The sequence below is a fragment of the Wyeomyia smithii genome, chromosome 3, assembly GCF_029784165.1.
Source record: "Wyeomyia smithii strain HCP4-BCI-WySm-NY-G18 chromosome 3, ASM2978416v1, whole genome shotgun sequence".
Taxonomy (NCBI): domain Eukaryota; kingdom Metazoa; phylum Arthropoda; class Insecta; order Diptera; family Culicidae; genus Wyeomyia; species Wyeomyia smithii.
The window spans coordinates 146,752,940-146,775,028 of NC_073696.1; the positions used below are offsets into that span (position 1 = coordinate 146,752,940).

At 36.8% G+C, this 22,089-nt stretch overlaps 2 protein-coding genes across 5 annotated transcripts in view; one reads left to right on the forward strand and one right to left on the reverse strand.

The window, feature by feature from the left end:
- LOC129731742 (uncharacterized) overlaps positions 1–767 on the reverse strand; it is a 150,103-nt gene extending 149,336 nt beyond the window's left edge. The window contains exons 1-4 of one of the 4 annotated variants that reach the window (XM_055691986.1): positions 608–767; positions 439–548; positions 208–356; positions 16–75 (exon numbers count right to left, since the gene is read on the reverse strand). The gene's annotated coding sequence lies outside the window, so the exon portion shown is untranslated. Of the gene's footprint in view, positions 1–15; positions 76–207; positions 357–438; positions 549–598 lie in introns of all 4 variants that reach the window. The other 3 variants (XM_055691990.1, XM_055691987.1, XM_055691989.1) reach the window with 3 other exon arrangements.
- LOC129731743 (uncharacterized) overlaps positions 1–22,089 on the forward strand; it is a 98,299-nt gene that overhangs the window by 9,041 nt on the left and 67,169 nt on the right. The window lies entirely within an intron of this gene.

Here is a 22,089-nt window from a genome sequence, read left to right on the forward strand (position 1 = left end):
ATTCTGGAAACATACCTGAACCAGTTTCAAATTCGTGCTCATTGGCTTATACAACTTTGTCGACTGCTCAAAAACCTGCAAAAAAAAAACCAATTAGATGTGTATTACCAAAATATGAACAGCATCAAAGGGAGCGAACGTCAAAAAACAATATACATGGCCGCAATCGAGCTTGATATAGATGTTTTCGCTTCCACGGAAACTTACTTTGATTCAACTGTAACAGATAGGTCACTTTTTCCTCCGCACTTCAATGTATATCCCTGCGATAGAAACATCTCTAATAGTAAAAAAATCCGGCGGTGGTGTTTTGATTGCAGTCCACAATCATATTGCCAGCACAGGACACGCAGTTGCTAAAAACAATGAAGCGCTTCGTGTTAAACTTTCAGCAGCCACCGGGTCGCTCTATTTGTGTTGCGGATATATTCCGCCTACCTCTAGTATTGATCGTTATCGCTCTTCTTCTGCTCGTTCGTTGAATCAATTGCAGAATGAATGTGCACTTGGACCTGATGACGTAGTTGTAATCGGTAATTTTAACCTGCCTAATTTAAATTGGAATCAGATACATTTTGATTCAAATGATACTTTTTACTTTCCAAACCGAATCAACTCTCAGGCCGAGATAGCTGTTGTTTACAGTTTTCTTTCTGTTGGACTGCTGCAATTGTGTAGTTTACCAAACCAAAGAAATTGTTTTTTCGATTTGCTGTTCACTACTGACACAGATACTTGTCAATTGGCTTTGACGGATCCAGTGATTTAAAACGAAATTCATCACAATGCGATGTTATTAACCATCACGGCAGATGAACTAGATAAGTGGGGTGCTCAAAAAGTGTTTGAACTTGGAAGCATTAAATGTCGCGAGCGTGCGTGAAAGCCTGAGCAATAATAATATTTTTATATCGGAAGCATTTTTTTTTTAAGGGGGGATTTGTTAGTAGCTTAAGTATTTATGATAAATATTAGTAAATAATGAGTATGTGTGTCCAATCACAAATGGTGACTTCTCAACACTGTTAGAAATTTATAATTTTAATTGTTAGGATTTGTTTGCTTTCGCAATTAGGACTTATCATTCGTAGGGATTTAAACCTACTTGTCAGAAAAGGGGAAGTAAACTTACAACTAACTTAATTGCTAACTTATTGGCTATAAAGAGAGCTTATCGTAGCAATTGAGGATTGCAACAATTTTTGTCGAAAATTGTTAATAATTTTATTTGACATAGCTTCTAATGGTTCAACACCAGTAAGTCTATGTAATTCGAGTGTACCAAACCAAGGAGGATGCTTCAAAATCATTTTCAGAATTTTATTCTGAATCCTTTGGAGCGTTTTCTTCCTTGTTGAACAGCAACTTGACCAGATCGGTACAGCATAAAGCATTGCTGGTCTAAAAATTTGTTTGTAAATCAAAAGTTTGTTCTTTAAACAAAGTTTAGAATTCCTGTTAATGAGAGGATATAAACATCTCGTATATTTGATGCACTTGGCTTGTATACTCTCAATGTGCTCTTTGAAAATAAGTTTTTTATCATAAATTAGTCCCAAGTACTTAACCTTGTCAGACCAACTTAAAGTAACCTCATTCATCTTGACAACGTGATTATTGTTTGGCTTGAGGAAAGAAGCCCTAGGCTTATGCGGAAAAATATCATTTGAGTTTAAGAAGCATTGGGAGAGATTTTCCACTTTTGCAAGTAGGAAGAAAAAATATCTAAACTTTTCTGCAATCGACTGCATGTGACACGAAGACTTTTTCCTTTTACGGAAATGCTTGTGTCATCGCAGAACAATGACTTTGTGCATCCTGGAGGCAAATCAGGAAGATCTGAAGTGAATATGTTGTACAGGACTGGACCCAAGACTGAACCTTGAGGTATACCTGCTCTGGCAGGGAATCTATCAGATTTTGAATTCTGATAGACAACCTGCAGAGTTCGATCATCAAGATTATTTTTCAAAATTTTATTTAGGAAAATTGGAAAATTAAATGTTTGCAATTTCGCAATCAAACCTTTATGCCAAACACTGTCGAATGCTTTTTCTATGTCTAAAAGAGCAGCTCCAGTGGAATAACCTTCAGATTTGTTAGCTCGTATCATATTAGTAACTCTGAGCAATTGATGAGTAGTGGAATGCCCATGGCGAAATCCAAACTGTTCATCTGCAAAAATTGAATTTTCGTTGATGTGTGACATCATTCTGTTAAGAATAATTCTCTCAAATAGTTTACTTATTGAAGAAAGCAAACTGATTGGTCGATAACTTGAAACTTCAGCTGGGTTCTTATCCGGTTTTAAAATTGGAGTATTTTTTTCATTTTTCCATAATTTGGGAAAATATGCAATTTTGAAGCAGCAATTGAAAATTTTCACTAAAAATTCCATTGTGCTCTCAGGGAGATGTTTGATTAATATATTAAAGATTCCATCGTCACCAGGTGCTTTCATATTTTTGAAATTTTTAATAATTGATTTAATCTCATTCGAGTTAGTTTCAATTATTTCAGCAGCTTAAATAATTCTGGGAAGAAATTAAATCAAATTGACGTGTGACTTCATTTTCAATTGGACTCACAACATTCAAATTTGAGTTATGAACACTCTCAAACAGCTGAGCAAGTCTTTGAGCCTTTTGTTCATTGGATACAAGAAAACGTTCACCATCTTTTAAAACTGGAATAGGCTTTGAAGGTTTCTTAAGAATCTTCGACAGCTTCCAAAAAGGTTTTGAATATGGTTTCAATTTTTCAACTTTAATCTTAAAATTTTGATTTCTCAGAAGAGTAAATCTATGTTTAATCTCTTTCTGTAAATCTTTATAAATAGTTTTAAAAACAGGGTCACGAGAACGTTGATATTGACGTCTGCGGACATTTTTCAAACGAATTAGAAGTTGAAGATTTTCGTCAATTATTGGTGAATCAAATTTCACTTGAGCCTTTGGAACAGAATTATTCCTGGCATCAACAATTGCACCATTTAATGCTTCCAAAGCGGTATCAATATTCACTTCATTTTGCAAATCAAGCTCATTATTGAAATTTCTCTCAATATGAGTTTTGTATCTTTCCCAATTAGCCTTGTTATAATTAAAAACAGAGCTCATAGGGTTTAAAACTGATTCATGTGATAAAGAAAAAGTTATTGGAAGATGGTCAGAATCAAAGTCAGCATGTGTGATCAAATCACTACATACATGACTTTGATCTGTTAGCACCAAATCAAGTGTTGATGGGTTTCTTACAGAAGAAAAGCATGTAGGACTATTCGGAGACAAAATTTATAATTATAAATTATAATTATTATTATTTATTTGTAAAGTCATCTGACACATGTATGGTCTTAATGATAAAATAAATCTAAGTTACAAACATAATTACACTAAACATCTTAAAATAGTTGTCGTCTACAAGAGAGTCGTCGTTTTAAGGCATCAATCGAAATCCCAAAGTCGAAAAGTTCGTAGACAGCATTGAATTGTGCGACCATAAATCGAATTGGATTAAACAGCCCATAGTTCACTCTGCTTGGCTCGAGGTACAGGAAGTCTCTTGTGCGGAGTGGTCTCTCGGGTGCGTAAAGGTTCACCTGTAAATGTTCATTGCAGGGCAGTCAATTTGTCCGGAAAGGATTTTAGCAACAAAAACGGCTTGAGCAGTAGTTCGTCGCTGCTCGAGTGTTTCAAGTCCTAGTAGCTTACATCGAGCTTCATACGAGGGTAAGTCTAACGGGTTGTTCCAGGGTAGCATGCGAAGTGCGTATCGAAGAAATTTTTTCTGGACAGACTCGATTCTAGCGATCCAGTTTGCTTGTGATGGGCACCAGACTACCGAGCAAGACTCGAGGATAGAGCGCACTAGCGAACAGTAGAGCGATCGAAGGCAGTAAGGATCCAGAAACTCATTAGCTATCTTGAAAATAAATCCCAGCTGACGATTAGCCTTTGAGATCATTTCATCAAAGTGTGGACGAAATGTTAGCGCACAATCAAGCTTAACACCTAGATCACGAATGTGAGCTACCCGTTGCAATGTATGATTAAGTATGGTGTAATCGAATAAGACTGGATTCAGCTTGCGGTGAAATGTTATTACAATGCACTTCTGAACACTTAGTGTCAACAGATTCTTCGTGCACCATGCCTCAAATTCGTTGATCAAACGTTGTAGTTCCAGACAGTCGGATAAGGCTTTGATTACCGCGAATATTTTTACATCATCTGCGTAAAATAGGCGACACCCAGGTGGCAGTAAAGAGGAAACTTCGTTAATGAACAGAGTGAAAAGCAGGGGACCTAAATTGCTTCCTTGTGGGACGCCAGAAAGATTCGTGAAATATTCTGACTCTTCCGAACCAATTTTCACGCAGAGATCTCGGTCCGTCAGGTATGATTTAATCCATTTTACGAGATCACCAGAAACCCCAAGTTTCTCTATCCTACTCAGTAGAATTCCGTGGTCGACTCGATCGAAAGCAGCTTTCAGGTCTGTGTAAACAGCGTCTACTTGTTCCCCGTCACCCAGACGGCTCAAACAAAAAGAGACAAATTGAGTCAAATTCGTTGCTACAGATCTTTTGGGAAAGAAGCCGTGCTGATCCACGGAAATGTATTGAGAGCTACAAACAAACAACGCTTCATGGACGATGATTTCAAACACCTTCGAACAAGCACAAAGTGACGTGATTCCGCGATAGTTTTCGATATTTCGTTTTTCTCCTTTTTTGTGTACTGGAAACATTATCGATTTCTTCCACATCGTTGGAAATGTTTTCTGCTGAAGGGAAAGATTCAGTATAATAACTAGAGGTCGAATAAGCGCTGCCATGCATTTTTTGAGAACGCAAGAGGGAATCCCGTCAGGTCCAGCAGAACACGAATATTTCAGTTTTTTTATAGTTTTTTCAACTAGATGATCGGTCACGTGGAAGATATTCAACTGAAGGAGATCACGTGGAGTGTTTTCGATAGCAGCGTTTATCTGTGCGTCTGAAGCAATGACCGAATTAAACGTATCCTTGAAATGCGCAGCAAAAAGTTCGCATTTTTCGCGCGATGTGCTGGCCTCTTCGTCTTTTAAGAACATGCATACTGGTAAACCTTCCTCTTTTTTCTTAGAAGTCACAAATGACCAGAACAGTTTCGGGTTTTTACGAAGGCTTGCTTGCTTGTGCAAGGTATATCGACGGTACAAGAAACGATTGTAGGAGCGGTAATTATTACTAGCCAAGCTGAACTGCTGTTTAGAGAGTGGGCAGCGTAGTCTACTGTAAGCACGTAAAGCAGAAGATCTCAGACGTTTCAAACGTCGCAAATGTGCATTGCCCCAAGGTGGCTTTCGAGGAGGTTGGCGGACAGGTACCGAGTCTGATATCAGTTGTTTCAAAATATGTGTGAAGTGATTGACCGCATCGTCAACATTTTCGAACAACTCTAAGCGACGCCAATCGACACGCATAAGTGCCGCACTGAGGGACGCGAAATCAGCTCTACCAAAATCCAGGTTATTTTCATCCAGAGTTTCAACGAACGAATTCAATGGGTGCGGAGGGCTGAACAGTAATTTCGATTGCGGGGTGGTCAGCGTCAAGTGAAGTCAATGGCTCAGCAGCTTCCCGAACGCAGCAAACCGGGAACGTACATTCATTGACCAAAACTAAGTCAAGTAGGCGAGAATTTCTGTTTGTAACATGATTGATCTGCACGAAGCCCTGCTCACTAAAACCATCCAGGAGAGATGCACAAGCAACAGATTTACGAGACTTCAAGCTGTCAACTGTTGGTGGCGCATTCATCGGGAAGCTCCAAACTAAACCTGATTGATTATAATCACCAAATAACAATACCAGATCACATAGACTAATGTTGGAGGTAATTGCTTCTACTGAACGTATGTGGTCCCTGATGCAAATTTGGTCACCTCTGCGGTTGGGAGGCAGATAAATGAAGCCAACACTCAGTGATTGATGCGGTAGCTTCACTCTGATCCAAATCTGCTCGAGCGTGTTACAGATAGGAATAGGGTCGATATATGCACTCAATCTTGCTGACACAGCAATAAGTACGCCGCCGCCACGTGATTTGTTGCTGTTTTGTGAACTCCGGTCACAACGAAATACTGAAAAATTCCCGCCAAACAATTGCGCTGAGTAGATTTTCTCATCAAGCCATGTTTCAGTCAGTACGATGATGTCGAATTCGGATTCAGCCACACCGATGAACACTTCGTCGATTTTAGTGCGTAATCCACGAACGTTTTGGTAATAAATCGATATACCATCCTTCATCGTACCACGTGCAGACGGCGCAGATGGTGGAAGAGTAACGCAACTGGAAGATGAAGCCTCCTCAGAGAGTAAATCAATGTCAACGGTAGAATACTTGCCGGAGCTGGCATCCTGGAAGATCCCACCACTCATTCCGACCGCAGGATCGGGACGGCTATGTTGATCGCTGGCTGCAAGAGGCTCGACTGGGTCGGACGAATGGGGGACTTCCGTAAAGCTTTGCACATTGCGTCCCGATGTTGTAGGTGACATCACGTTAAAGGTGGTAGTAAGATCGCTGCTGACTCGTGCATGGTTGCTAAAATTCATCATCAAATCAGGAAACGAAATCTGTTCACACGAATTACAATACTTGCCTGGTGAGGCGGGTCGGAAAACCCCGTTCCCCCAACCGATAACAGGACCGAGACGACTAAGATGAGGGCTGGCTGCGATAGACGCGACTGCATCGGGGGGGTAAGGGGCTTCCTTAATGCTCAAAACATTGCGTCTCGGTGGCGGTCGGGCGTGGATTATGTCCTCACAGGGAGCTGTTGACGCGGTGTGCCATGTTCCGAATCCGAACGATTGCGAAATTTTATTGACCGTAGTCTTCAAATTCACGAAACAATAATCCTTCTGGCCATGTTGACGATTCAAGTGCTTTCGATTTTACTGCGGGATCGATACCAATTTTGAAGGAGACAAAATTCATAGTACTTGTGTCCATTCCCCTGGGGACCAGCTTAACAACTGTAGGTTCGGTTGTGATTTCCAGATTGGCCTTAACCATAGATGTAACAGCATCGACAGAGACATCCGGGCGAATTCGAGATAGGTACAGCCAAAATTTTTGCTTCTCATCAGCGTAACTACTAGTAGGGACAGACACGATGCTCTCCCCTAAAGGTTTAGATCCTACCTGAGAGTCACTGACGGCCCGGGCTGATCCATCAAGTCCGCGCAGACGCTTATTTGCTCGGCGTATCCCTGGCAAAGGCCAGTTTGGTGTTAATGCGGTTGTTGTTTTGGGGGCAAGCTGTTTAATTTCTTGTCGCAGTTCATCTATTGCGCTTGTAAGCGACGAGAGCGGTGAAGTTTCATCGGCTCGACGAGACATCATGCGAAAGTGTGAATTTTCAAAGAGATCTGCGCATTCATCACACATCCAATACAGATTTTTCTTGTTTGATGCAAAATAATTCGACAGAGCACGAGAGACACCTGAGCACGAATTGTTTATATGAAACATTGCTCCACAATATCCACGGCAGGTGACAAAGTCGATGCCATTAATTGCATCATTGCATTTTTTACATATTTTTGCCATGACTAGCGGGGATCAGGTCGCCTTCAAGCAGGCAGAACGAACAAAAACGGATGATGCTAAGCTGCTACTCTAGCCAAACAATAGCAATGCCAGCAAGAAGCACTATTCACTGGAGATCGAAAATCCTAAAATCTCGCACTATGACACTGTACTTCACTCTACTGACGATCACAGGTTGATCAATTAAACGCACGAAAGTTCAAATTAATATTTCAGCAAGGTAGAACTAATACTTAATCGAAAATGAGCAATAAAATCACGTAAACACAACGATGCAGTGATGCCAATAGATAATTAAAAACAGAGCTCAAAGAGTTTAAAACTGATTCATGTGATAAAGAAAAAGTTATTGGAAGATGGTCGGAATCAAAGTCAGCATGTGTGATCAAATCACTACATACATGACTTTGATCTGTTAGCACCAAATCAATTTTTGATGGGTTTCTTACAGAAGAAAAGCATGTAGGACTATTCGGAGACAAAATAGAATAGTATCCTGAAGAACAATCATTGAATAATATTTTGCCATTGGAATTACTTTGAGAATTATTCCATGAACGATGTTTAGCCGATTATGAAAAATTTCGAACGATTTCTGGTGAGTTTTTGTAAATCACCTTTAAAATAAATTTTGTGCTCGCGTGTGCATTGAAATGGTAAATATGCTGCGGCAATAAATAAAATCCCAAGTTCAGTTTGAACTTAAATTCCCAAAGTTTCAATAACTTTCGTCTCAAGATGGGGAAGAGCACGATGTTTGATTCGGCGATGAATAACAATTGCAACTTCACCGCCGGAACCCTGAATCCTATCATATCTATGAACCACGTAATTGGTATCATATTTTAATTTAATGCCGCAATTTCCACAATTTTTGTTTCATTAGAATTACTTGGGTAGGGGCTATGCCAAGTAATTCTGTTAAAGTAAGTTTGATCTCATCAACGGTCTGATCGTTGGTGAGACCTTTCAATACGACCTTGAACGGCTTGGCGTTCTTCGTATCATATGTAAAAAATTTATACATCTTTTCAGTTAAATACTGAATAAGACGATTACGACCCTTTATAGAGTCGGCTAATAAGCGGCATTCGCCTCTACGACCAATTTGATACGTAACTTTAACGTCAGAAACAAACGTTGAAAGTTCCTTTTTGAAAATATTAAATTCAGAAGAAATAGTTACCACAATAGGTGGAACTTTTTCCTTTTTTAAATATTTTACATTTTGTATAGTTTCATTACTAATAACTTCCATTTCACCAGCTTCTTGCTCAGGCAAAATATCAAAAGGATTGTCACTACAGACACTCGAAGTGTCAGAAAGAGATGCCTCTCTTTTCCTCCCCGCAGCGATGCGTGGTTTCTTTTTTCGTCCTGCCATTTCAGGTGATACGAAAAAAGTTTAAACAAATGTTAAACTCAAAGGTAGGTAGTCTTGAGAAAGACTGATGGGAAATAACTTTTAGGTAGACTTTAAAAGACACACTGACAAAACACAAACTTTGAAGCTATAGGCAGTCAAAGACCAGTCCACAAGCAACCGAAAACACGTCTGATCTGTAGGACAGTTCAAGACGCACTGATATCGGAAGCAATGTTTATTTGTAATGTCGAGAAATACGAAACGCAGGCGGTTGAAATGGTTAATTTTCTTCGATCAATTAGCGTTTTTGACGTTGACGTTGGCGATATCGCAAAAGTTAATAACTGGATGGGTTTCAATACCTTACTGTTTTATTTCACAGTATTTGGTAGAATACTTCTGTGATTATGAAACGTGTTAAGTATGATCACAAATATCCGAAATGGTTTTCTCCAGCGCTAATAGAGCTAATGAAGAGCAAAAGAGCTGCTTTGAAGAAAATGCGTCGTGCGAGATCAAACGAAAATGTAACTCACTATAAACAATTGCTGCGTATGTTCAAAGCTGCACACAAGGAGGAATATCAGGTCTACTTGAATGAAATACAGCGTGATTTGAAAAATAATCCTAAAACCTTCTGGAACTTCGTAAATAATCGAAGGAAACATTCTGGGATCCCAGAAAATGTGAAGTACAGAGGCGCAACCGCTACAGATACTCAACCGTCGACTGGCCTTTTCACAGAACATTTCCGTGGTGTCTTTGCAAAGCAGCCTTCAACTGTGCGTATACTTATTTCGACAGTGGCTTGGAAGTGTTTCAAGTATCTGCAACTAATGTCAAAAATGGAATCCACAAACTTGACACAAACTCGCCGCCTGGCTCTGACACTCTCTCTAACAACTTCCGAAAACAGTTCCAAGGTGAGCTTTTGGTCCCTCTTACCAGTTTGTTCAACGCGTCACTGGCTTCCGGTTACTTTCCTTCAATTTGGAAAATTTCTCACATCACATCTGTTCATAAAAAAAGATCTCGCTCTGATGTAGAGAATTATCGTGGTATAACAATCCAATCTGCTACTCCTAAGCTTTTCGAACGGCTAGTGTACGATTCTCTTTACGAGATAGTCGCTGAACGCATTTCTTTTGTGCAACACGGATTTTTGAAAAAGAAATCCGTTACCACGAATCTTTGCGAGTTTACTTCTCTAGTAACCGATTATATATGCAAAGGATTCCACTGTACAATTGGTTGCAAACATATTTGGTGGGAAGAATTCAGTATGTTAAAATAAAGGGACACTTCTCTGCTTCGTTCACTGTGAATTCGGGAGTACCTTAGGGAAGCCACTTAGGACCACTGTTATTCGTATTCGTGATGAACAAGCTTCCGGACAAATTGACTAACGCCATGATTCTGATTTATGCTGATGATGTGAAAATTTTCTTGCCCGTCAAATCAAATGACGATTGTCTTAAATTACAACTGGACATGCAAAGTTTTGGACAATTTTGTTCGGATAGTGGTCTAAACGTTAACGCTGAAAAATGTTTAGTTAGGACATTTTCTCGTAAAAATATCTCCTATCGAGTTTAAATACCATTTCAATGGAACTGAGTTAACACGTGAAGAAAAAGTTCGCTACCTAGGCGTTACATTTGACCGACAAATTTCGTTTAAAAATCATATTGACAATGTAGTTACAGGCAGTTTGAAAATTTTTTCTCTTGTGAGACGGTACGGACGGGATCTCAAAGACCCTTATTCTATATTAGCTATTTACAAAGCGCTAGTGCGGAGCAAGCTGGACTTTGCGAGCGTTGTTTGGCGCCCTCAAAGAATTCAACGAATTGAAGGAATTAAAAAAATCGCATAATCGAGCGCATAATTTATAATAGTTTTATATTTCGTTTAGAGGCTCTGTTTGATTCGAGCTCGTTCTACTTTTGACACGGTTCGATTTTGGCGCACATGGGCCAAAAACGAGCGATTATATTTAATCACAATTTTTAGGGTTTCTTGATTTTTTAACCAATTTAAGCACAATACCCTCAAAAAGAAAGATACAGGTCGGACTCGATTATATATAGTCTCCGATTTTTTTTTCACTTTATATAATCGAACTTTATATAAAATAGAATCGAAGAAAAAAAATGTTTTAAATTTATTTTTCATAAATGATTTGTTGTTTTTGCATAAGTGAGAAGAATTTTGATTTTGATTCATCCCTTTAAAAGTCAGAAAACACATTTCTTACAAAAAAAAATACATATCTTGTATTCCTGATGTAATTGCAGTGTCAAATGTAAAGAAAAAATATTAAAAAAATATAACAGTATATATAGATTTGTCAACTTGTTAGTATTTCTCAAATTTTTAAAAATTAAATTTTTTTTATTTTCTTTTTCATTTTTTTCATTTAGAAATTATTTTTTTTAGGTATTTTTGTTTATGTATTTTTGTTTTTTTTTTATTTTAAATTTTTTTAAACAATTTTCAAAATTTATTTTTTTTTTATTTTTTTCCTTTTATATCAAGCGTTTTGTATTTTGTAGATATTCCCCTACGATGTATTAGCTCTAGATAAGTCATATTTGAAATTCGAGAAAACATTTTTTAGCTTCTGTATATAATTGAGTCTAAAATTATATATAATCGAATCATATATAATCGAGTCAATATATAATGGAGTCTCTATATAATCGAGTCCGACCTGTATTTTGGTTTTTTATGGAATCGTAAGATACTGAGAAATGACCGGAATATGTTCCGGTAATATAGTGATCATGATCAAAGCAGTAGTATGCCTCTAATTACTTGTGTGGTAATATCAAAAATCTAGGTCATCAGTCTAAATTCATCTAGCGACACCTCAAACGACTTGGAACTAAAACTAGTTCATTGGTGGCCATATAAACTGTTAAGGTCGTCTTTGGCCACTCAAAAGGTAAAAAAAGTCATAAAAGATAACCGTTCATTTTTGGCATGGTTCGATTTTACTTTACGAACTAATTACATTTTTTGTCATATTGACTTACATTTTAAGTTTAGTGAAGCGGGCAATGTATGTAGTTTCGCGAGAATGTGAAGATGAACGGGAATAGAAGGTGTGACTAGAATTAGAAAAAAATTTCCCTCGTCCAGACGGGACTCGAACCCGCAATCTCCGTTGTCTCCGGCAAGGTGTTCGATTGGTTCGATTTTGGCAACAGGAATTCTGGCGTGTTGCCAAAATCGAACGGGGATTGTATTTTGATTATTCATTTGCAGCACTTTATTTTAGAAGAAAAAATATTCTCTTTAACATTGATGAATAACTACCTTTTATTATAATACAGTCAATTTTCTTCAATACGCGAAAAGGCTAGTTTTCTGCACAGACCTGATTGAGTACGATTTAGGCTGATACATATTTTGAAAAGTTTTTATGTCCACGGTTATCAAAGCTAGCTGAGAGGAGGGCAAAAAATAAATTACACTAAGAAAAAACCTAAATTAATCCACCTAGCGGTCAGACCCAGCCTTTCTCATTCAAACTTTAATTTGTAAAAATAGATTTACATGAACGCTTCAATCCAATAAATGTATATTCACTCTTTAGGTTCTAAAATATTGATGTTGTAATCTATACATATAAAAATGTAGTCCGGTCTGTCAGTCTGTTTGATCCATATAGGCTCGAAAACTACCGAACCGATCGACGTGCAAATTTGTATGTAGGGGTTTTTGGTCCCGATAAAGGTTTCTATGATAGTTTGAGACGCCTCCCTCTTCGGGAAAGGAGGGGTCCAATACAAATGAAACATACATTTCTGCACAACTCAAGAACAAACGAAGCAAATGACCCCGAATTTTGGATTGTAAGATGGCAACTTCCGGTTTCTGGAAAACAGCCAAAAATGGATTATTTCCACCCAATATAATAATATCCGGATAAAGAAAGATACACAGGAGCTCAATTCGACAATATGGGTATTTTCGGAATCGTAATGATGCACTGGAACAACAAATCGACTTCATACACCATTATGAATTGTAGGATGGCAACTTGTGGTTTATGGAAAACAGCCAAAAATGGCCGATTTCCGTCTAACATGAGTGACTCCGGATCTATAATGATACACAGCAGCTGAAATCGACCACAGACCCCATTTCGGATTATAGGTTGGCGACTTCCGGTTCCTGGGAAACAGCGGAAAATGATCGAATTTCGCCCAATATGGGTGTTTCTTCAACCAGAATGACGCTCAGAGGCCAGAAATTATTTTAAATACCAGTTTGAAATCCAAGATGGCGACTTCCGGTTTGTGAAAAACAGCCTAAAATAACCAAATACCATCCAATATGAGTATCTCTGTAACCAGAATGATGCAATGAGCTAACAATTTCCCTCAGGCACCATTTTGAATCGCTAAATGGCAACTTATAGGAAACAGTCGAAAATGACCAAATAATACTCAACATGGAAATTTCCGTAATCGAGATGATGCATAGAAACCAAAAATTGACCCTTGACACCATTTTGAATTTGAAGACGACCACTGTTAGTTTCTGGAAAACAACCAAAATAACTAAATACCTTCCAATATGAGTATTTCCGGTGTCAGATTGATGCCAGAAAATTTGTTGAAAATGACCGAATATCACCCAATATGAATATATTCAGAATAAGGGTGCCATAAGCCAAAAGTCGAAGGTTTTGTCATTTCGATAAAACCAATCATTTCAAACGATTTGTCTTTTGACTTTGATCATATCCTATGGCCGATTCGTCATGCATTTGCAGACTTTAAACACATCGCAAGGAATCAATGAATTTGAAACGTTCAAATAGTACAAAACTACATTTAAATTATGTTGAGACCACATATATCAATCAAAGCAGGTATAGTTTTAAATAGCCTTTGAATATCTTTTCTTTCCATAACTTTTGAACCACATATCAAATTGTTATGAAGTTTGTTATTTGTAAGTTTGTGAGATGACTTGTTCGTATGACACTAGGTATGTTCAAATAAGTCATGTAATCTTTAAAATAATAGACTTTCGTTGTTTTATTAACAATTTAATACATAACGGTGGCTTTAATTATAATCAAATGAATAGGGAACGTATAGGGCAGCCAAACTTTGAAACCATGTGTTCAATCATAATTCATCAGTTAACCCTTAACTAGCCCGCTCATCTGATAATAATATTGATCAAATCGGTTGTGTAGTTTCTGAGATAATGAAGTTTCGTGATTTTCACATTTCGGTACTTTACAGACGAAGTTACAGTCCGATTACAGTAAAATTTAATAGGGTGTTACGAGGCAGCTAGACTTATTAGTTGACACTAATTTAGTAAAAATCGGGTCAGCCATCACTTAGAAAAGTGAATGAGTTCAAGTAGTCTTCGGAATATGCTCCTGTTCATAGCTGGATTTCACACTTTTAAACATAACAGGCAAAGTAATAGTCTGATTGCAAAACAAATCAATAGGGTCTTATTTGACACTGATTTTATGAAAATCGATTCAGCCATCTCTGAGAAACATGAGTGAGATTAAGTAGTCTCCAAAACACGTTTCTTGTTATAACTTTTGAACCCCAAGTTCAATCTTTATGAAATTCAAAAGTTAAGGGTATTTCATTTGAAATCAATTTTGTTCAAATCGGTTGTGTAGTTTTTGAGATAATTATGTTTCATGATTTCTACATTTTGAACCATAACCTCTAAACTAAAAATCCGATTACAATGAAATTTAATAGGGTCTTATGGGACAACGAGACCTTTCATATGCAATTAATTTCATGAAAATCGGTCCAGCCATCTCTGAGAAAAGTGAGTGAGAATAAAAATCTGCACATACACACACATACAGAAAATGCTCAGCTCGTCGAGCTGAGTCGAGTGATATATGCCGTTCGGCCCTTTGGAGCACTTTTATACTTTTGGTTTTGCAAGTGATTGCTATACCTTTCTAGGAGAAAGGCGAAAAAGGAATAGCTTTCATACAAAATTGTGCGAAGTTTACGACGTTTGTAACTTGCATACAAAAGTGTGTTGAAAAATATCACATTATTTTCATTAATAATTTTTTTTTTTAAAAAAGGGGGGGGAATGTTTGTAATGATTTATTTATGTACTAATATCTATTCAGAATTTTTATTGTGTGTTCTGCCACAAATGGTGACATTTCAACACTATTATTTATATATATATATATATATATATATATATATATATATATATATATATATATATATATATATATATATATATATATATATATATATATATATATATATATATATATATATATATATATATATATATATTGTACGCTTTCTTATATTATTGAATGTTATTAGCTTTCGCAGTTAAGTTGATGCAATTGCAGGAAAATTATAAAACCTGCTTCTCAAGGAAAAAAAAAACAAGGAATAAAACAAAACTTAAAATAAACTCAAAACTATCTTACTGACTATAAAGTGAGCTAATCGTTGCAATTGAGGATTGCAACGATTTTTGTCGGAATTTGTTGATAATTTGGCTTGACATATTTTCTAATGTTTCTACATTAGTGAGCCTATGTAGCTCGTTCGTGCTAAACCGCTTCAAAATCATTTTCAAAAGTTTATTCTGAATCCTTTGAAGTGTCTTCTTCCTGGTTGCACAACAACTTGTCCAGATGGGAACTGCATATAACATTGCTGGCCTGAAAATTTGTTTGTAAATTAACAGTTTATTCTTGAGACAAAGTCTATAATTCCTGTTGATAAGAGGACATAAACATTTGATATACTTATTGCACTTTGACTGGATATTTTCAATGTGCTCCTTGAAAGTAAGATTCTTATCATAAATTAGCCCTAAGTATTTAACTTGATCAGACCAATATAAGACCACACTGTTCATCTTAATAACGTGGTTATGGGTGGGTTTGAGAAATGAAACTCTTGGCTTATGAGGGAAAATAATTAACTGTGTTTTAGAAGCATTAGGAGAAATCTTCCATTTCTGAAAGTGTGAAGAAAATATATCTAAACTTTTTTGTAGCCGACTGCATATAACACGAAGGCTTTTTCCTTTTGCGGAAATGCTTGTATCGTCACAAAACAGAGATTTCTCACAACCTGATGGTAAATCAGGAAGATCAGAAGTAAAAATGTTATATAAGATTGGGCCCAAGATACTCCCCTGAGGTGCTTTCATGTTTTTGAATTTTTTGAGAATAGTTCGCACCTCATTCAAGTTTGTTTCCAATACCTCTTCAGAAAGAAATTCTTGGGTGGTGATTTGATCATATTTTTGGTTTACTTCATTTTCAATAGAACTTACTACGTTCAAATTGGAGTTATGAACACTCTCAAACTGCTGAGCAAGTTTTTGAGATTTTTGTTCATTCGTTAGAAAAATGCAATCACCATCTTTAAGGATTGGGATTGGCTTGTAAGGTTTCTTAAGAACCTTCGAAAGCTTCCAGAAAGGTTTTGAACAAGGTTTTAGTTGTTCAACTTCTCTCATGAAATTCTCGTTTCGCAAGAGAGTGAATCTATGTTTAATTTCCTTTTGTAATTCTTGAAAAATAATTTTCGTAGCAGGATCACGAGATCTTTGGTATTGACGTCTCCGTATGTTCTTCAAACGTGTAAGAAGTTGAAGTTCACTGTCAATAATTGGTGCATTGAATTTCACTCGAGCCTTAGGAACTGATAAATTCCGGGCATTAAGTATTAAGCTGCTAAAATTATCTAATGCTCTGTTAATGTCAGCACTATTTTGTAAAATAATATCATCATTCAAATTTTCTTCGATCGTAGAACGATATCTATCCCAATTAGTCTTGTGATAATTTAACACAGATCTAGTGGGATTCAAAATAGTTTCATGGGAAATAGAAAATGTTATGGGAAGATGATCAGAATCAAAGTCAGCATGAGTTAATAAATCACTGCATGAATGACTTTGATTTGTTAGTACCAAATCAATTGTAGATGGATTCCTAATAGAAGAATAACATGTAGGACCATTTGGAAATAAAACTGAATAAAATCCAGCCGAGCAATCATTAAACAATATTTTTCCATTGGAATTGCTTTGAGCATTATTCCAAGATCGATGTTTCGCATTAAAATCACCGGTGATTAAAAATTTTGATTTATTTCTTGTGAGTTTTTGCAAATCTCCCTTGAAATAATTTTTTCGCTCACCAGTGCATTGAAAAGGCAAATACACTGCGGCTATAAATAAAATGCCAATACTTGTTTCAATTTCAATTCCCAAACTCTCGATAATTTTGGTTTCAAGATGGGGTAAAACACGATGTTTTATTCGACGGTGGATAACTATTGCAACTCCACCACCGGCAACATCAATTCTATCAAACCTATGAACCATGTAATTTGGGTTCTTTTTTAGTTTAATATTTGGCTTTAAAAGCGTTTCAGTCACAACTGCAATATGCACATCGTGGACTGTTAAAAAATTGAAAAATTCATCTTCTTTCGCTTTTAAAGAACGAGCATTCCAATTTAGAAAATTTACAGCATTATTTAAAATCATTGCTGAATTTCAATTTCATAACAATATTAGTTGTAAATTTTATACCTTCTTGAACAGCCTCGTACATCGAGTTACAGTTCAACAAAACGGACATTAGCTGCAGCATAGATTGTTGTAGGTATTCAATCTTTTCTGGAGTTGGACTACCTAAATCAATACTGGCTGACTTTTCAGCACCAAACACGAATGGTTTGTTACTGTTTGAATTTGAAATATTACCTGTAAGGACACTGGCATATGAACAGCCTGGTGTTGCCTGAACAGGATTTTTTGTCTGAAATTTGTTAGCTGAATTTAAATTATTACCTACAGGCACACCTGCTAATGAAAGTGCTGGTGATGCCTGAAAAGTATTTAAAGTCTTTTGTATACCCACATTGACAACAGGTTGCTTAGAATTCCTACGTTGCCTGGAAGCAATAATTTTTGACCTTACAGGACAATTAAAGAAATTAGATTTGTGATTTCCCCCACAATTTACACATTTGAAACTATCAGTGGTCTCTTTCACGGGGCAGATATCTTTCGTGTGACCAGTGTCACCACAAATCATACATTTTGCTGCCATATGGCAGTTTCGAGTTCCATGACCATAGGCTTGACAATTCCGACATTGAGTAAGATTACGGATTTCTCCATGTCTCTTGAAATTTTCCCACTTTATTCGCACGTTGAATAAAACACGTGCTTTTTACAAACATTTCAAATTGTTTACTTTGGTACGATCAAAATGTACTAAGTAATTGTCCTGGTGTAGTCCAGTTTGATTAATTTTGGCATTTGCCTTTCGTTTCATCAAAATTACTTGGTTGGGGGCAAAACCAAGTGATTCCGACAAACAATCTTTGATTTCCTCAATAGTTTGGTCATTTGAAAGACCTTTCAAAACAGCCTTAAACGGTCTCTCGTTTTTGGCATCAAAAGAATAAAATTTATACATCTTTTCAGTCAAATACTGTAAAAGATGTTTATGGCCATCAAGAGATTCGGCCAAAATACGAATTTCGCCTTGGCGGCCAATTTGAAAAATAACTTTCACATCCGACAGAAACGATGATAGCTCTGATCGAAATGCTTTAAAACTTGCTACAAATACCACAATAGGTGGAACTTTAACCATCTTCATAACGGCTTTATGCTCAGTATGAGAAGTTTGAATTTCTTGATCCCCAACGGAAGAAAGAATATCATACCTGTTAGTCGAAATTTCAGTGTCACTTGGAGCCTCACGTTTCCTTGAAGCCGCATCAAAGCGAGCTTTTTGTTTTTTTCCAGGCATAACTGAAAAACTTCACTACACTTTCACTTCACTATAGAATTTAAGTAGAAATAACTCAAACCAAATTTACTCACTAAACACTCGTTAACGTTAAAAACAAATTTATTACTTTGCGTTTCAATAGGTAGTCTTTCAAGAAGATTGCCTGTTGAAAGCGAAAAACAAAATTTCAATATCTCTCGGTAGTCTAAGACTTAGCCTCGAGCTGTTGGTAAAATGCGACCGTACTGTAGGACAGATCAAGTCGATCTGATTTTCATTATTAATCTTTTGGCTTGCCTTTTGATGACACTTTCACTGTCACTGGACTTGTTTGTTGCTAAATTATCTTCCCCTTCCAATTTCCAACTTTTTTAAAGGGAGGTGGTGACATAAAATGAAATTTGTATCGGACTTAATATAAATTATTCTCCTTACTATATTTATTTGTCATGTGTAAGATGGTTAACTCACCGATCATCAAGCGGCAAAGATGTCACATAAAAATATTTTCCTGCAGGTACAAGTTCGTGAAAAAATAACGATAAATAATAACAGTTTTCAGACGAAAATGTATATCCACAGAAAATTCAAAATTGAATTTCAATTCTGGTCAATTTAAACATTTTATAAGTTAACATAATCAGAAAAAAATCAGTCTTAAGATACAGACCTCCTCCGACATTCCGCATTCAACGGTACGTTAAGCCGCTGTCATCTGTTCATCGGTCCGAGTTTACCTTTGCGGTTTTCTGATATAAACACGAAGCATCTAGATTTTTCAATGGAAATTAACACAATTTTTTCCCCATCACCTTGGGCTGTCCATTTTACCCGCACATGCATATTATTGAAAATACCTAAATGTATCGAGCAAACCATTTAAACAATTACTAACCTTTGATGATTTCTGCTGGTTAGTAGTCTGAGTACAGATATATGCAGAAAAATTGTTATAAAATACTGCTTTACACTAGAAAAAACCTTATTTTTTGTAGGCCAAAAATAACATCACCACCACGAATGTACACGTGTTTTTGTTTTTGTTTATTATTTTGACTGTTTGACTGTACCATGTCGCATACTTTGTCTCAAATTGCTTCTAGTGCCTCTAAGATAAGGTGCCAAAGAAGTTTGTACTATTTTTCAACGTAATAGTCGAGATTTAAACGGGTGTCCATTTTACCACCCCTGTTCATTCTACCCACAATTCCCCTAAACAATATTAGCCTGAGCAATTAATGTTTGCATAGTGTTGAAAAGTAATTTTGTCTTGAAGATGCTAATATAAAAAAAAATAATTGAAAAATACAAATACAAATGTGGGAACTCTAATATTAAGATGAAATGAATTTGGTTTTCCTCTATACCGCCCCCACATGATGCCACTAGAATTGTCATAATGAACTAAATTCATTTAGCTAGTAAAATATAATCATCAGTACAGCTCGTTTAACTACTTATTCAAAGATCTGTACAGAGTACTTTGGCTTGCTATTGCTTTTAAAATAATCTATATTTGACTAAATCTGAGATAAACAGAGTGTAGAGTTCAAGAATAAACAACGTGCTTTATCTGAACAATGCACCAAATTTATATACCCTGCTATCTGCCTCTACCGACACGTACAGAATTTTGTTGTCCATAACAAACCATTGAATAATCATATTGGATACTGATATTTGCTACTATACGAAACAAGAAGAAAAAGAAGACAATTCAAACGGCAATTCGACTGTGATCCAGATCGGAAAACGATACCTACGCCTTACGACCCAACACGCCTCACTATGCGTCGATAGCGGCAATGTAGTCTTCGCTTCGCTTGGCTGCACACAAATGAATATCGAGTTCTTCTGCACTGATAGACGACGAGTGACCAGTGCTCTATTCATACATTGCTCGATGCAGTAATGTTGCTTGTGCCAGCATGTTTTTCTTCAAGACATCAGTTTTGATAACATTCTAACAGCAGAACGTAAAACTGTTTGATAAAGGAATAGGAGGTCGTTACGAACTTTCTAAAAAAGCTTCACCTTCAAGGCATCAAAATAGTCTAGGCTCATGGAAGCAAACATTAGTTTGAACTATTGGGAAGGGGAGATTCTGTAATTTTTTTTTTGCCACTGCTATGCAGAATATCATAGCAGGCAGTTGGTGTCTACTCATGAAGTCTGTGCCAGGCGTGCTCACATGTAATTGGTACATTGTTCGTGAAAATTCGACCTTGAATACTTTTATTCAATTTTCACTGTTTAACAATGAAGTGATAATGATAACTGAAGAATTACAAAGTTGTCCTTCATTTTATCAATCCAACGACATATTGATCATTATGATCCATCATGTGGCTACATCAGTATCCCTGTTTGAAATCTTTCATTCCAACGTTACACCTTGGTTAAAGTTTTCGCAGAATGTATCTCAATATAGTGCGGTTGGACGTAGTCCTACGTCAAAAATTTCATGCGTTTTGCCTTACGGAGCCTTAAATGCAATGCCTATAAAGAATTGTGTGCATTAGTTGATATTGACATAGTACATTACCGACATAGGATTACTGACATAGTATTTTTCACCAATGTATTAGCAGGAAGCAGGCCTCCCCAGCTTGTCTCGAGGTACGATGCTTGTCCAACAAGCCAGTTGTCGTAGGTTCGAGTCTCGGCTCGGAAGAGACTGTTAGTGTCAGTAGGATCGTAGCGCTAGCCCCGCAATTATCCTGTACACTCAACAGTTGGCTGCGAAGTCTGTGTATAGTAAACAGAAGGTCATGTTCCGAATCGGAATGTAGCACCAAGGCTTTGCTTTATTAGCAGGAAGGACTGATAGCCGAACCCTTTCAGCTCAAATACATCGTAATAGTAATACGGTTACGTTAGGAAATCCAAGAGTATTTAACCCTCCGCAACGAGCTCGGAATTATTCACATCATGAACCTACATGCCATTTAATGAGATCATTTAATGAACTACAGCATATTGTTAACATCGACATGTCGCCTGCAATCTTGAAACCTAAATTAATTCACCCAGCGGTCAGACTCAGCCTTTCTCACTCAAACTTTTTATTTGTCAAATTAGATATAGGGTATCGAACGTCTTCGACAGTGGTTTTCTTCGGCAGTTTTTTTTGCAGCAATTCTAAGCAAAAGGGGGCCGAAGAAAACCACTGACGAAGACGTTCGATACCCTACATTAATGCTTAAATACAATAAAGGTATATTAACTCTTTGGGTTTTAAAATATTGATGTTGTAATTGAAGAATAAAATATGAAATTTGACGTAATGTTAGTGCTTGATAAAT